Source organism: Trichosurus vulpecula, chromosome 7 (assembly GCF_011100635.1).
Source record: "Trichosurus vulpecula isolate mTriVul1 chromosome 7, mTriVul1.pri, whole genome shotgun sequence".
In the NCBI taxonomy this organism is placed as follows: Eukaryota; Metazoa; Chordata; class Mammalia; order Diprotodontia; family Phalangeridae; genus Trichosurus; species Trichosurus vulpecula.
In genome coordinates, this window is record NC_050579.1 from 122,602,509 (window position 1) to 122,618,468 (window position 15,960).

Below are 15,960 nucleotides of genomic sequence, written 5' to 3' on the forward strand. Positions count from 1 at the left end.
GCCATTTTCTTCCGGAGTTCTTATCATTTCCAACTCAGATACCAATTCTTCCCTGTTTGTGGGAATAAAATCCAGAACAGAATTTCCCCTTTTGGCTCCTTTGCCTTTTGAAGGATAAAATGAACAAATTAAGAAGTTAATAAATCCTTAATTTGGGGCAAAAATAAAGCTCCTGCCAAAATGAAGACAATAGCACAAACCCCACAGGGCGAGTGGGAGGATAAGATGATATAATGAATACAAAGTGTTCTGCACACTTCACTATGCTTATAAAATGGAGGTAGTAAAGAGAGTGGTAGATTTAGAGACAGAGCATCTAACTTGAAAGCTTGGCTTGGCTACTTACTCTATTCCTAGGGACAAGTCACTTACTCTCTCTGGGTCTCATTTCCCTCATCTGTATATAGCCCAGAATAAGCTTTGAGGATCCTTCTCCCAACTCCCATTCTTACTGATCAATCGGGTTTCTGAGCCAGACTATATCACCCTCTCACAGGCCTAGATATACTTGTGAAGAGCTAAGGAGAGGGAGGTGATTCTTCTCTAATGGTATTGGCTTAAGTCCCCATCCTATCGTGTTACCCCAATGTTAATCACTGAGGCATAGTGCCCCAGTATCATTTAACCAATTAACATCAATTCACCTTTACAAAAGGATATTTACTGAGAGGACAGGATACCATATTTTCCCCAAATTGTAGGGGTACTCTCTCCTCTACACCATCTTAGTGTCTGAGGAGAGTGGACTCAAACTCAAGGTAGCTTCTACAAAGTAAAAGACCTTAGCCTGAAAGGGCCAGGGTTTCATAATGCATCCTGGGTCATCTCCAGCCCTCCTGGTGAATATCAGGCCACTGGACCCAGATGGCTCTGGAGGAGAAAGTGAGGCTGGTGACCTTGCACAGCCCTCCCTCACTCAAATCAAAGTCAACTGCAAGTCATGTCATCATTTCCCTGATGTCATGGTCCTTCTGAGAACAAAGGACAAACACAACAACAACAATTTTTCCCATAAAGTAAAATTCACTTATGAATGTGGCATTGCTGATTCACAATCCCTTCCTCTTGTAGGACTCAGCATCTTGGCTACAAGGTCAATCCTTTTCTGGGTTGGGTCTGGGTCACTACTCAGGGCTGTGCTAGTGAACTACAAACTCTAGCCATTGGACACTCACTATCCTGACCTTTCAGAGATCACAGGGTTGTAGCCTAGTGAAATATTCCTTCGCCTAAGAACAGGAAAGAATAGACATAAGATAAGCAGAAGCAATGACATGCCCATGTTCTCACAGAACACATGGTGGTGACCCAGGTAGAGAAATAAAAGGCCCAAGACTTCTTACCCCATCAGGAGGCTTACAACAGCCCTTGCTTCCTTGCTCAAACCCAGGCAGGTAGGAAAAATTAGTGCCTATTGAATGCACTTTCATTTCTGACACGGCAGCCAAATGAAAGCTCATCTCCTTTGTATAGTAAGCAAACCAGCAACACTATCTGTGCTGTCTCTGAAGTTTACATGGGGATTGCATCAGCAGAGCACACCATGCATGCTCATAAAGACTGGGCTCATTGATCAGTGCTCCTCTGACGTGTAAAATGAAGAAGTTGAAACCAGATGATCTCTTAAGGTGTCTTCTACCGGTAAAGATCGATTATCCATACAATGCTTCATCAAAGAGTTATGAAAGGGTAGGTTGAGCTGCGGATGTGAACACAAGAGAAATATGGACATTCATTGTCCATTCACTGGAGGGTAGTCAGAGTTAGATACCTTCAAAGGCTAATGATAGTATTCATTAGGAACTACATGCTGAGATGAGGCTTAATGAAAGTGGTAAAGAAGTCAAATTCCACCAGTAAGTAGAAGGACCTTCAAGACAGGGTAAGATGGAGGAAGCTGCCATTGATCAGTGGCTAGAGGGTAAATACTTTAGGAAGAAAAAAGAATGTCCTGGAAACTCAATTGTGTGCTTTTGTAATTTTTTTTCATGAAGTTCCTTTTGGAAAGGAGTTGGGATTAGAAAACCCCAATCTTCTTTCTGGGCAAACAGAAGAAGGAAATTATCCATGCTCATGACTAAAGAAATAAAAGTACTTGCTGGAGGCTGTGAATGGTGGTGACTATGCTGGTGGTACCACAGACCCACACTAGATGTGAGGTCCTAGGGCTATTCAATTAAGAAAAACTAAAACTAAAACAAGGGGATAAGTCATGGAGCTGTTGAGATTGCTGCTCTCTTCTTGCCTGGGGCATTTCCTTATGCTCCTTTAGGTCTGACATCCTAAGTATATACATTGCAAATTCATGAATAGGTCACAGAAGACCACTTCATCATAGCACTGAGACAAATAAAATAGGATCATGGCGTTACACTGACATCCAGTGGCTAGTTGGATATGTACAATGCACATAGATATACTGGAAGACAAAATTTAATTATTTTTCTTCATGTACTGACTTCTGCTTATGTCCTTCCTAACCACAGCTGGATGAACCAATAGGAAAAGAAAACATTTGTTCAATATGTAGGGGACCCCAAGCAGTTAGCAATAGTCTGCCATGTTACCTAAACCTGCTGCCACTTTGTTAGTCAGGGAAGTTTTGGTTTTAAATTCTTTTTCCACCTACTTCTGCCAATAATCTCTTTCTCTTTTTATAAGAGTCTTTATTAAGTAGAGCTTCATTGTATTGTCTCGACAACTTTTTCTACAGCACTTTAAATTTTCACTATAGAAATTATAAGTGTAAATGCTTGGCATTTTTAGATTCCTAAAAACACCCTTTTAAAAATGTTTTATGTTATTCAATTCAATTGGATTAAACAAACATTTATTAGGCATATGCTACCATTATGCCAGCAATGACAAGATTCTAAATCAAATTAACACTTTCATCTTCAAGGGTTGATGTCAACAATTACCCCTGGCAAGCCACTGTAATTCTAATTTTAGTCTTTAAAGCAGGAAAAGCAATATGTATGTAAACTCATCTTTGTTATTCTCTAATAAGGAAGTAGTACAAATTTCATATTTTTAAATATCTTTGATATTTTCTAGTAGTAGAAGGAAGTAAAAAAGTAATTATATTCCGTTCTTGAATTTTGAAGTCAATATACAGTAAAAATGAACATTATAAAAAAGAAAAAAGATTGCTAATTATAACTATCCAGTAATTAAAGGAGAAAGCAAAGAAATTGTTATAGCACTAGGTTCTCAAAGTGTTATCAATATAAGGCAGTACTGATAAATGCAGGCTTTACTCAGCCCTCCCCTACCTTCATCCATTAGCACCACAATGAAAGCTGATGGCATCACGACAGCTGTGAAAAAAGAATAGAAAATATTTATGCTCAATATATTATTTGGCCATAGTTGTTGCTAGAAAATAGATGGGGGAAACAATTCAGAATATAAAGATTTTCTTATAATGAAGTTTAAATAGAGGGGCCTGTCTCTTGGTGGCGGGGACTGTCTTTTGTCCCTTTTTTGTATCCCCACATTTAGCACAGTGCCTGGCACATTCATAGGAGCTTAATAAATGTGGACTGATTGATTAAAAGATGTTGGCCAGGGGTCAAAATCACGCAGACCTTAAGTTAGCCAGCAGAGGGAACTGTGGTTTATCAAAAGTGAAGCCAGACTCCCTGCGGATTGAGGCAAATGTCCATCATTATCGTTTTCTTCTGTTTTTCCACCGCAGAAACAGAAGTGTACAGTCTCTTTTCACAGGCTTCTGCTAATCACCATGTCTGGCTAGCTACTTACTTCAGACCCCACCGAAGCTACCAGTTGAATTATTATCCTCCCAATTGTTACACTAACAATTTCCTGGGTGGTCTTGAATGCCAAAGTCATTAAATATTTGCAAGGCTCTGTTTTTAAAGTTACAGCTAACAGAAAAAAAAAGAAGACAAATTCTTTGGTTTTGCACAAGACCTATGCTGACCTATTTTGTGTGTGTGTGATTACAGCTACTAGATCAGCTTTCAATAGTACTCCTCAACTCCAAAATAGAGATAATCAAATACTGAGTCTCCCTTCCCCCACAACACACACACACACATATTCACATCCCAAATGAGAACCAAAAGCCAAACCCTTTCCTTATGAATATTAATATTAGGCAATAAAGTAGGATTAAAAAAAAATTGGAACATAGCTGTGATTTAATCTGTATGGGGAACTCCCCACAAGGAAACCCCTTCTATCAATGCAGAAGAGGACGCACTTTATAATGTAGGAGCTTAGTTTTTCTTAAGAGACACTGAGAGGCTAAGCAGCTTGACCACGCAGCTAAGGGGGACAGTGTTTGATACCAGATCTTCTGCCTCCAAGCTCAGTTCTCCATCCATTATGCAAAGGCTTCCTCTCAGAGTAAAATTCATGAAGGGAAATTCTCATCATCTTCTTTGACCCTCCCTACCCGCAAAAGGTCTCAAGTATCAAAAGGAGACTATCACATCTGAAGCCTACTTATAATCTTCCTCATATGAAATGTAAATTTGAGGCACATTTGAAGAAAAAATATATCAAAGAATTTTTAAATGTCATGGTAACTTTTACGTTTTTTTTAATTCTCTATTAATTACTCATTTCCCTAACTTTATGACTGAGTTCTGATATTTTTTTTATCACAATGCTGTTGGGGGGGAGGGGAAGAGAGAAAGAACCTGGGCCTGTAGAAATGTTCCGATTCTCCAAAATGTTCATCACCTCAAGTGTATTTGGCAATCCTATCTCCTTTTATTGTATTCACTTTGCTTTGCTAAGTAATCTGAAGCTAAATCTACTATTTTCGCTTACTAGTGTAAGTAAAGAGACAGCAACACCTCCAAGTTTGTTTTAAAATAATGTCTTTTCCAAGGGCCACATCAAGCAAGCAAACAATTATTAAGCACCTATGAAGTCTGAAACACTGTACCAAGATAGGGGATGTGAAACAGTCCCAGCCCTCAAGAATCTTACATTCTACCAAGGGAAACAACAGTCACATAACTAGGTTTAACAGTGTCTGAGAATTAGGGGTATTTGGCTAAAAAGGAGAACTAGCCACTTCCTCTACTTGGTGCCCACAATTACCCTTTCCCAGGTCCATCCTTCAGGTATGACTTTTTCTCCAATTGCCTCCCTCAGAAGTGTGGGTAGTGGGGGAGGCCCAGACAGGGCTTTTCCTAGAACCTGCCTCAAAAAGAATGGCCTCAGGTCACTGCCTCAGGAGAGGGAGCTTTGGGAGAAAGGTGCTCCTTACAAAACTTCTTTTATCTCTCAGTTACAAGCAATTTGACATAAATTTGGTTAGAGTTAAAGATCAAAATGACTCTAGGGTATATAAGTAGTTTCAGAAGCCCTGCAATAACTCCGGCCTTGGCCCAGAGCTGGAGAACCACTATTTTAGTTAACTATGGTGCAGAGGAAAAGGGGATGAATCTGAACTCACAAGACTTGGGTTCAAATACCAGGTCTATTACTTACTACCTTGAGAAAGTCACAGTCTTTCTTGGCTTTAGTTTACTCAATTGTAAAATAAGGCGATTGGACTAGATGGTCTCCAACATCTCTTCCAGCTCTAATCTATGATCCTGTGACTTGTCCAAGGCCAAATAGGTAATAAAATAAATGTCAGAGCTGGGATTTGAATTAAGACGTGTTTATTCCAAACCACTTTCCAGCACACCGCGCTGCCATTATATTCTGATCTATATTTTTTCTTCATAAATCAATCCTTCCTGTGCTCACTGTGTTTCAGATTGGAGGAAGGAAATATGGCGGGCTGGGAATAATTGTGGATATTTGAGCTAGAGGTATCCTATGGTGGCAGCAAAGACAAAGGAGCGTAGAAGGCATGAGAGAGTGTAAAGTAAACTAGGAGAGGAAAATATCAGTGGGACAGGGCTCCAGCTGTAAGGGAATCCTGTCATCTGTTAGTCCCTGGATCACCATGGTGAGAAGTGAGAAGGGCATCCCATGTAAAGATTTGCTGTCGTGTCTTTAGTTTTCTTTTGAAATATTTTATTGATGCTTACATATATGCATAATAAAATAAACATAATACATTTGAATATTATATAAATACATAACGTGTATATAGGGGTGTGTAAAATATGTAAGTGTGGGTATGTGTACATATATATGTATACACACACAAACATATATATGTACATATATATATATATATATATAATCCATATAAAACTTACTTTCCAATGACTCCCCTTACTCCTAATAAAACTTTTCCTTGTCAAGTCAAGTAAAATAAATCAACACATGGTCCTTCCCCGAAACTGTATGCCTTACTCCTTACATGTAGTCCACTATCTCTCTACCAAGATAAGGCTTCAAGTTCTCTGAATTGAGCAAAATTCTACAGTTCTGTCTAGGGAGGCCATGGGAAGAATACTAGCTCTGGATCCTGGCTGGAGAATGTACTACCTGTGTAACTTTGAGCAAGGTCCTTAATTTCTCTGGGCCTGTTTCCCTACGTACAAATGAGGGGCTTGGGCTAGATGACCTTTAAAATACATAAGTAAAGCACTTTACAAATCCTAAAGGGTTATATAAATGCTAATTATCATTACGATTCCGTTCCTAAGCCTTTTAGAGTGGTTTTCCTTTACATTATTGTGTTCATCCTGAAAACCAATTAATAGTATCTTTCATAATCTCCTACACACCAGTGTTTGGCAGGAATGTATTTCCTAACCCACAAGACCAACCAACCCAGAACAGTCTACAATTATTCTAGTGCTGATTTATTTAAGATGTGAAAAACAGGCTCTTTTATCACTAAGGCATATGAGTGGTGATCTCAGTGCCACAGGACAAAGGCAGATGAGGAAGCCAAATAGGCCTTTGAGGTTTGATGTCTGCAGAAGCTCTAAACTTCCTGAGATTTTCATCACATTTGCCACATGTGCACACAATTACACTTCAATTTCCTTCATTTTCGTTCTCTTCTCCCTTCAGAAATGTAACCAGCTCCTTTGTCAAGACTCCGTCTGCACCAGAAAAGCTACAGAGAAGAATAAATGTCCATTTCTAGGACAATGTGAAAGAAAGTAGAGACCAAAAAAAGCAGCTAAAGCTAGTTTTTTATCGACTCTGGGGATGAGACAGAGAGTATTCACAGGGAAGAAAAGAAAGTGAAAGGTGAGGAAGAGGAGGAGGAGGTGGAGGAGGATGAAAAAAAGGCAGGATATTCCTGAGAACAGACCTATCTCCCTGTTTCCTTATCTTAGCTAGAAGTCCTATATAGAATCTTTCTAAAAATTAATTTATTTTAAACTTAAATACACAATAAGAAAAGAAGAAATAGAAACTTAAATATTAGAACTTAAATACAAAATAAGACAAGAAAAAAAAAAGCACTGCCATGTGCACAGCAGAACTTGAGAGGATTCAAAATATGCAGCAATAAATTTCCATTTCAAGAAAGCCTGTCTAATAAATACTACTTGTTGTGTTCAGAGCTGTCCATCTTTTCTTTGCTTCCTTGTAAGTTTTCTTTTGTTCTCTGCTGTGCACTTTTTTACTTTGTTCTTTTTTCCCCCTTCCTCCCCCCACCAAGAAGGTACACTTAAACACAGATATAGATAGATAGACATATACATATATACACACATACATAAACACACAATTATATACATTCATATGCACGTACATATGTATACTTACATACACATACATATACTTATCTATACTCATATTCATATTTAGGCATATACATTCATATGCAACTATGCAAGACCATACTAGTCTTCTGTTTCTCTAAGGATGAATAACCTTTTCTTTCATAAGTCTGAGTCTTTCCATGTTTTTCTAAGTCAACTTTTCATTCCCTACACCACAGCAATATCCCATCCTTATATTATCTAGTTATTTTAAAATAGTCTAAAACAATATTAATTAATATGCTGACATATGGTATAGTTTCCCTATTTTTCTCTTATGAGTAAATCTATTTTAGTTTTAACTTTGAGATCATGATTACTATCCCTGCTTTTTTTCTCTAATAAATTCTATTCCTAATCTTTATTTTATGTTTGTGTGTATCTCTTATTTCCTATTCCTCCTGACTCCTCTACTTTACTTCTACCCACTACCTTGTCCTCCTGTTACTTAACATACCTCCACCCACCCAAGGATCCTGTAGCCATAATGGCTTTTGTTTTCTTTGGATGGCTCAGCTTGCCTCATTGAGCCTCTGGACACTGTGGCTTGCTCTTCCGGGGCAGGAGGCCCGGGGAGCATGCCGGGAAGCAGACAGCTTCCTGTGTGAGGAGTCATGGGGCTGGCTGAGGGGAGGTGTTAATGTCTATGCTAGGGGGAGGGGCCAACTCAGGAACCAATCGGCCCTGGTCATTTGGGCGGAGCTTGATGATGTCAAAAACCCTATAAGAGGGGAGAGGACAGCTTGAAGACTCTCTTTCCTTTTTCGGTTGGAGCCAGTGACAGTTACGACAGTTACGTCAGTTACAGCGACCGTTACATCGTCAGTTACAGTTGCAGCTTCAGTTACAGACAAAGACACAGCTGAGGCAGGAGCTGCCAGTAGCAGAGCTGATCTACGGGAGGAAGCTGAACAAAGACTTCAGTCCAGTGGGTAATCTTATTACCATAAAAGGGGGAAACATGATTTTGCTTTACGCAATCATGTTTCTCTGTAGCCTCCTGGTTACTCTTTCAAGGCGTACTTATTGGGCCTGGAAGATTATGATCAACATATCAAAATGGGGCTTTTGGTTCATGGGTTGGTTACTGTGGAGCCTAAATAAATGTTTTGATTCTTCTGCCTTCTACTTTGAGAGTTTCTTATATCCGGCGATTCCGAACCTTTCAGACATGTTTATGATCCTCTTTGAGATTATAAACTCTGCCCTCCTATTACAGATCCCTCTCTTATTCTCCCATTCTTATTAATCTAAACATCTTTCTATTACCCCCTTCTCCTAATCCCTCACTCTCACCTCTAGAAATCCCTCCCTTATCCCCTCCCCCCTCTGTCCCCTTAGACTTTTATTTCTTTCTGAATTTAGAAAACTTTTATGCCCTTCTATCATCTTAAACCCATTCCCAGTGAAAGTAGGGTACCAGAATGACCAGTTCTCCTCCTTCGTCTAATTATTCTGTGCCAGTTCTATGTCAGTTCTCTCAGACCTCATGTGTATAAAATAATCATCCTTTTTACCTGTTCATAAATAGTTTTACTTTTTAAAATCATATCATACTCAGGTGTACCTCAATCTATCTTACGAACTGCTCAATTACTAATGGGAATCTTAGATGTACATTTTATATTTTCTTGTTTAAAAAGTAAGCAGTCTATCCTTATTGAATCCCCTATAATCAGTCTTTGACATGTACCTTATATTTCTCTAGGATCTTATATGTCAAATCTTCTATTAAGTTCAGTTTTTTTTAAACAAAATCCTTAAAGTCTGACAATTCATTAAGCATCCATTTTTTTCATTCAGGATTATGCTTAACTTTGATGGATATGATATTTTCAGCCAGAAGCCCAGTTCTTTTGCTCTTCAATATATAGCATCCCAAGACCTGTAGTCTTTTAATGTAGCCACCTCTAGGTCTTGTGTGATTCTAATTGTGGGACCACCATATTTAAATTGCTTTTTTTCTTGTTGCTTGTACTATTTTATCTTTGAGCTGGGGGTTTCAAAGTTTGACTATTATATTCCTGTAGGTTTTCCTCATAGACTCTCTTTCAGGTAGTGGTTGGTGGATTTTTTTTCTATTTCTATTTTCCTCTTTTGTTCTAATGCTTCAGGACAATTTTCTGTAATTACTTATTGTATTAGTGTATCAAAATTCTTTTTTTTTTGATCATAGCTCTCAGGTAGTCCAATTTTTCTTATGTTTTCTCTTCCTGATCTGTTGAGATGTTTCACATTCTCTTCTATTTTTTTCATTCTTTATATTTTGTTTTATTATTTCTTGGTCTCTTATAACTTTGCTGGCTTCCCTTTGCACAATTCTAATTTTCAAGGAGTCATTTCCTTCCTTAAGATTCTGGGTCTCCTTTTCTAAATTGGTTGACTTTCTTTTCATAAGCTTCTTGTTTTTCTTGGGTTGTTCTTATTTTTTTTTTTTAGTTTTTCCTCAATCTCTCTCATTTGATTTTTAAAGTCTTTTAAGTTCTTCCATGAATTCTTTTGGGGAAGGTAACCATTTGAAGTTACTCTTTGGGGTAGGAAAGGCTTGTTTTGCTTCAGTATCCTCCTCTGAAGACGAACCTCGGTCTTCTCTATTCCCATAGTAACTTTCTATGGATGGATTCTTTCTCCTTTGCCTGCTCATTTTTCTTTAAATTTGTAGCAGCTCATTTTTTTGTAATTACCTCTAAATCTGGGGTATGGGGGATAGTGCCTCTGGCCTCAGATCCTCCTTCAGTTCTCCCCTCCAGCTTGGAACTGAAACCAAGAATTCTGCCCTCCTGTAAGTGCCCACAGCCAGCGGTGTACCCACCCCACTGCTTTTGCTTTCACCAGGCCTGTGCTGGTTTCTTCTCGCCCAGGGCGGCCTTTCAGCAGCACAGCTGGCATCCCTTATCAGCAGAGGTTCCCTCAATCTTCCCTGGCTCAGATGCCAGGCTCCCCACACTGTCTGGGAGGTGAAAGTTCCTGTGGCTGGGGCTGAGGCAGCCTCCCAACCTAGCTAGCCCCACCCCCAGCCCTTGCCTGGCTATTTAAGTGGACCTAGCCTGGAAGTGTTTACTCTTCACAAGGACCAAACTTTGGTCCTGGGACTTTTCTTGTGATCTGTGATTATCCCAGGAGGAATCCTATTTTGCCCTAATTCTTGTTGATTTTTAGCATTCTATGTTTACCCTGAAGTGCTGTTTCATCTTGTTTGTGGGGGAAATCTGGAAAGCTTAAGAGTTTTCTGACCTACTCTACCATCTTTTCAGAATCATCTCCCCTGTATAAAATCTTAAGACCCTGAGTGAGACCTATGATCCTATGAAATAAGAATCCCACTGAGCTTTGTGGTAAATGTATATACTGTCTCTAAAACCAATCCAAGTATGACTTTCTCCTCTCAGGAAGCTGAGGATTCTTCTGAAGGTGACCAAATGGAAAAGTAAAATAAATATGTATAAAAGGCAGTATGGTGCAGAGAGTGCCAGTGAACCAAGAAGACTGAGTTCAAATACTGCCTGTGGTATATGCCACAATAGAGGAAAGTCACTTAACTTTTCAGTGCTCTAGGCAACTGTTGCAGAGAAGGTGCCAACTTATATTAGTAGAAGGAAATTTTCCCACCAAGGGAATTCCCTATACCAGTGAAATCACAGGTCCTGTTGCTATCCATAGGAGGGATTTTTGTATACCAGTTATGAGTAAATAGTGGGATAACTTGGGTTTTTTTAAATGCTGAACTTAATAAAATAAGCATAGAAAAAAAAGATGATTATACACAAAACTGCAAATCTATTGTGTATAATTTGCTATTCCTTTTAAATATAAAGTTAGCATGTAATTTTATTTTTCCCCCTCCCTACCCTCAAGATCGATACCATTAGACACAAATATGTGTGTGTGTGTGTATATATATATAGCACATATATATATATACACACACATATATATATGTATACATACATATATATGTAAAAAACATTCTATACACACTTCTGTTTGTCAGTTCTTTCTCTAGATGCAGGTAGCATCTTCCTTCACATGTCCTTTGTAGTTAATTTGGGTAAAATACTTCTGTTTGGTTAAAATATATTTTTCAAATTTTTTGTTGCATTTGAGTTCTAAGCTGCTTCCCTCTTTTTAAAAATATCAACAGGGAAATAAAACCTGCTCCTTTTAAGGATGAAAAGAAGTTTTGAGCATAACCAAGTTATAAAGAAAAACAGAGAAACTTCATGGCTCAATGGGGTCCAAGTGTAGGGGAGACAGAATTCAATGTAAAGTACTAGGGGAAAAAATGTAAGGACCGAGTGACAGCAGAGTGGCCAAGAGTAATTCTTTTCTGAAGTCCCAGCTCCAGGGTAGGTATCGGTACTGCATGAATTTGGATATTCGCTGGTGCTTTGGTCATGAGAGGAGAAGCCAGGGTAAGGATTTTGAGAGTTAACCAAGAAAGTAAGCAAACAGAGAACCGCTGTTGTGCTCCAGGGCTAATTAGCAGAGCCAAGAAGGCAGAATGATGCCATCCCTCTGATAAAAGCAAGGCGACAGTTCAAAGCTCCCTTGCTGGGGGCTTTTTAAACACAGGCTTCTGGGAAAAGTCCAGAAGTAGTAGCAGAGTAAGTAGGTCCTGGAAGGCTTCTAAGTAAGGGAAGATATTGGGTGAGTTTGCAATTCAGGCCTGGGCTATCATCGTTCAGTCTTGTCCAACTCTTTGTGAACCCACTTGGGGTCATAAACACTTTAGATTAACTAAGATGTGTCCTTAGATGAGGGGCATCTAGGTGGTGCAGTGGATAGAATGCCAGTCCTGAAGTCAGGAAGATTCATCTTCATGAGTTCAAATCTGACCTCTGATGCTAGTTGTGTGCCCCTGGGCAAGGCACTTAACCCTGTTTGCCTCAGTTGCCTTTCTGTAAAATGAGCTAGAGAAGGAAATGGCAAACCACTCTAGTATTTTTGCCAAGAGAACTCCAAACATGGTCACGAAGAGTGAGATGCACCTGAAATGACTGAACAAGTTCTGAGATGAATGGGAGTGACATTGACAGGAAACATGTTCAAATTGGTTAAGGAACTTTAGTTATGGTCAGTAGTTCATTATAAAATAGAAGACTTATTCCAATTCAGAATCCTAGTTTTTGAGCATTGGGAAGAGATTCAGAACCAAGCAAGCGGCAAACAAGGAGGAAGAATTCCCACTAAAATCTCTCAGAAGAAGGTCCTTGTCAGGGAGGAGAATGCTTTGGCTTCAGTCTTGCTCTCCTCTCCACCCTCCACCCTAACCCAACAGCTGGAGGAAGACCTTGCTAGTTTCTATGAGTCCAAGGGATTTTGGACTCCCCATATTTCCATCAGTATCCTAACATTGTCTTCAGGAATAGTAGTGGCTGGTGGCAATGTGAGAAACTTCTTCAGTAGCCTCAAAGGCGGGGGGGGGGGGGGTGGGGGGGGGGGGACTTCTGGCATTCCAGAGCTGACCTACCTCCTTGCTCTCAAAGCATAAGCCCATTTTCCCCTGGACTCTGTATGTACTAGAGGGAAACCGTGTCACAGATTTAAGGGAGGGAATGTTTTATACCAACTCTTCTTACTGTACCCTTAGTAAATAGAGGTTTATAAGATCTAACTAAATGATTCTCCTTCCCAACTGATGATCATTGGGAAGAAACATACTGCTGAGGCCTTAGGAACTACAGCAATAGAAAGATAACTGCCTGACACCTCATGGGGGATTCCAACTCTGAGAGGACATAAATAACTGAGATTTGGGGAACTGCAAGAGAGAGTTAAGTGCCTCAAAGCTTGTCTTGTGAAAGGCAAAATGAAACATCCCTTACCCTCAAGAATCTTACATTCTACAGGAACACAAGACAAGTACAGACAAAGCAATTTCAAGAAAGAATGATAATAATAGATCAAGAAAGGCCTCATTTGGAGCAAAAGCTGATTTGAAGGAAGCCAGAGGTTTCAGTGAGAGTGGGGTGGAGTGCAGAGTGCCTTCTGAATCTGGAGGACAAATTGTGCAAAGCAGCAGATATAATTCTGTGTACAGGGAATAGTAGACTAATTTGACTAGAATGGAGAATGCATGGAGTGGATTAATAAAAATGACTGGAAAGGGGGGGGATGGAGCCAAGATGGCAGCTGGAAAGCTGGGACTGGCCTAAAGCTCTCCCCCAGGACCCTCCAAACACTTACAAAACCTATAAAACACTTATACACACCTATAAAAAATGGCTCTGAACGAATTCTAGAACTGCAGAACCCACAAAATAGCAGAAGGAAGCAGGACACAAGCCCAGGACAGCCTGGATGGTCGCTGGGTAAGGTCTATTGCACAGAGCTGGGAGCGGAGTAGAGCCCAGCATAGGCTGCACCTGGACCAACCAGACTGGGAGGCAGGCGGAACAGGCCCTGGTGCCCTGAATCAGTAAGCCTTGGCAGTTACCAGACCTCTCAACCCACAAACACCAAAGACAACAGAGAAGGTTAGTGGGAAAAAACTGCAGGGACAGAGTGAAAGGAGTTCGCAGTTTGGCCACTGCCCCGGGGGCAGCCAAGGTAGTGCAGCTCTGAGGACAGAACTACAGCTGCAGTTGCTTCAGGCCCCAGGCCCATCTGGTGGGAGAAATTAAGTGGCAGATCAGAGTGGGAGTCCAGAGTCTGCCCAGATCTGAGTCACAGTCCGGGTTGGCGGCTCTTGGGGGAGGAGGAGTGCTAGTGTGGCAGAGCTTGCTGTGCAGAAATACCTCTGAAAACAACAGCGCAGCCCCTCAAGCTTGGAACAAAGTACTCTATACTCTACAAGCAGTCATACCACAACGAAAAACTCAAGGGTCAAGTAGTTGGCTGGGAACATGGCCAGGCAGCAAAAACAGACTCAGATTCAGACTCAGACTTTGGAATCTTTCTTTGGTGACAAAGAAGACCAAAACATACAGCCTAAAGAAGTCAACAAAGTCAAAAAACCTACATCAAAAGCCTCCAAGAAAAACATGAACTGGTCCCAGGCCATGGAAGAGCTCAAAAATGATTTGAAAAAGCAAGTTAGAGAAGCAGAGGAAAAATTGGGAAGAGAAATGAGAGTGATGCAGGAAAACCATGAAAAACAAGTCAATGAGTTGCTAAAGGAGACCCAAAAAACACTGAAGAAAATAACACCTTAAAAAATAGACTAACTCAAATGGCAAAAGAGCTCCAAAAAGCCAATGAGGAGAAGAATGCCTTGAAAGACAGAATTAGCCAAATAGAGAGGGCAGTCCAAAAGACCACTGAAGAAAATACTACTTTAAAAATTAGATTGGAGCAAGTGGAAGCTAGTGACTTTATGAGAAATCAAGATATTATAAAACAGAACCAAAGGAATGAAAAAATGGAAGACAATGTGAAATATCTCATTGGAAAAACCACTGACCTGGAGAAGTGATCCAGGAGAGATAATTTAAAAATTATTGGACTACCTGAAAGCCATGATCAAAAAAGGAGCTTAGATGTCATCTTTCAAGAAATTATCAGGGAGAACTGTCCTGATGTTCTAGAGCCAGAGGGTAAAATAGAAATTGAAAGAATCCACCAATTGCCTCCTGAAAAAGATCCCAAAAAGAAGACTCCTAGGAACATTGTCACCAAATTCCAGAGTTTCCGGGTCAAGGAGAAAATACTGCAAGCAGCCAGAAAGAAACGATTTGAGTATTGTGGAAACACAATCAGGATAATACAAGATCTAGCAGCTTCTACATTAAGGGGTCAAAGGGCTTGGAATATGATATTCCAGAGGTCAATGGAGCTAGTATTAAAACCAAGAATCACCTACCCAGAAAAACTGAGTATCATGCTCCAAGGCAAAATATGGCTTTTCAATAAAATAGAGGACTTTCAAGCTTTCCCAGTGAAAAGACCAGAGCTGAATAGAAAATTTGACTTTCAAACACAAGAATCTAGAGAAGCATGAAAAGGTAAACAAGAAAGAGAAATCATAAGGGACTTTAGTACTAAAGTTGAACTGTTTTGTTTACATTCCTACATGGAAAGATGATGTGTATAATTCATGAGACCTCAGTATTAGGGTAACTGAAAGGAATATATATATGTATATATAAATGTATATATGTATATACATATATGTGTATATATATAGACAGAGCGCACAGGGTGAGTTGAATATGAAGGGATGAGATCAAAAAAATTAAATCAAATTAAGGGATGAGAGAGGAATATATTGAGAGAGGGAGAAAGGGAGAGATAGAATGGGGTAAATTATCTCACATAAAAGTGGCAAGAAAAAGGGAAGGGAAGAGGGGGCAGG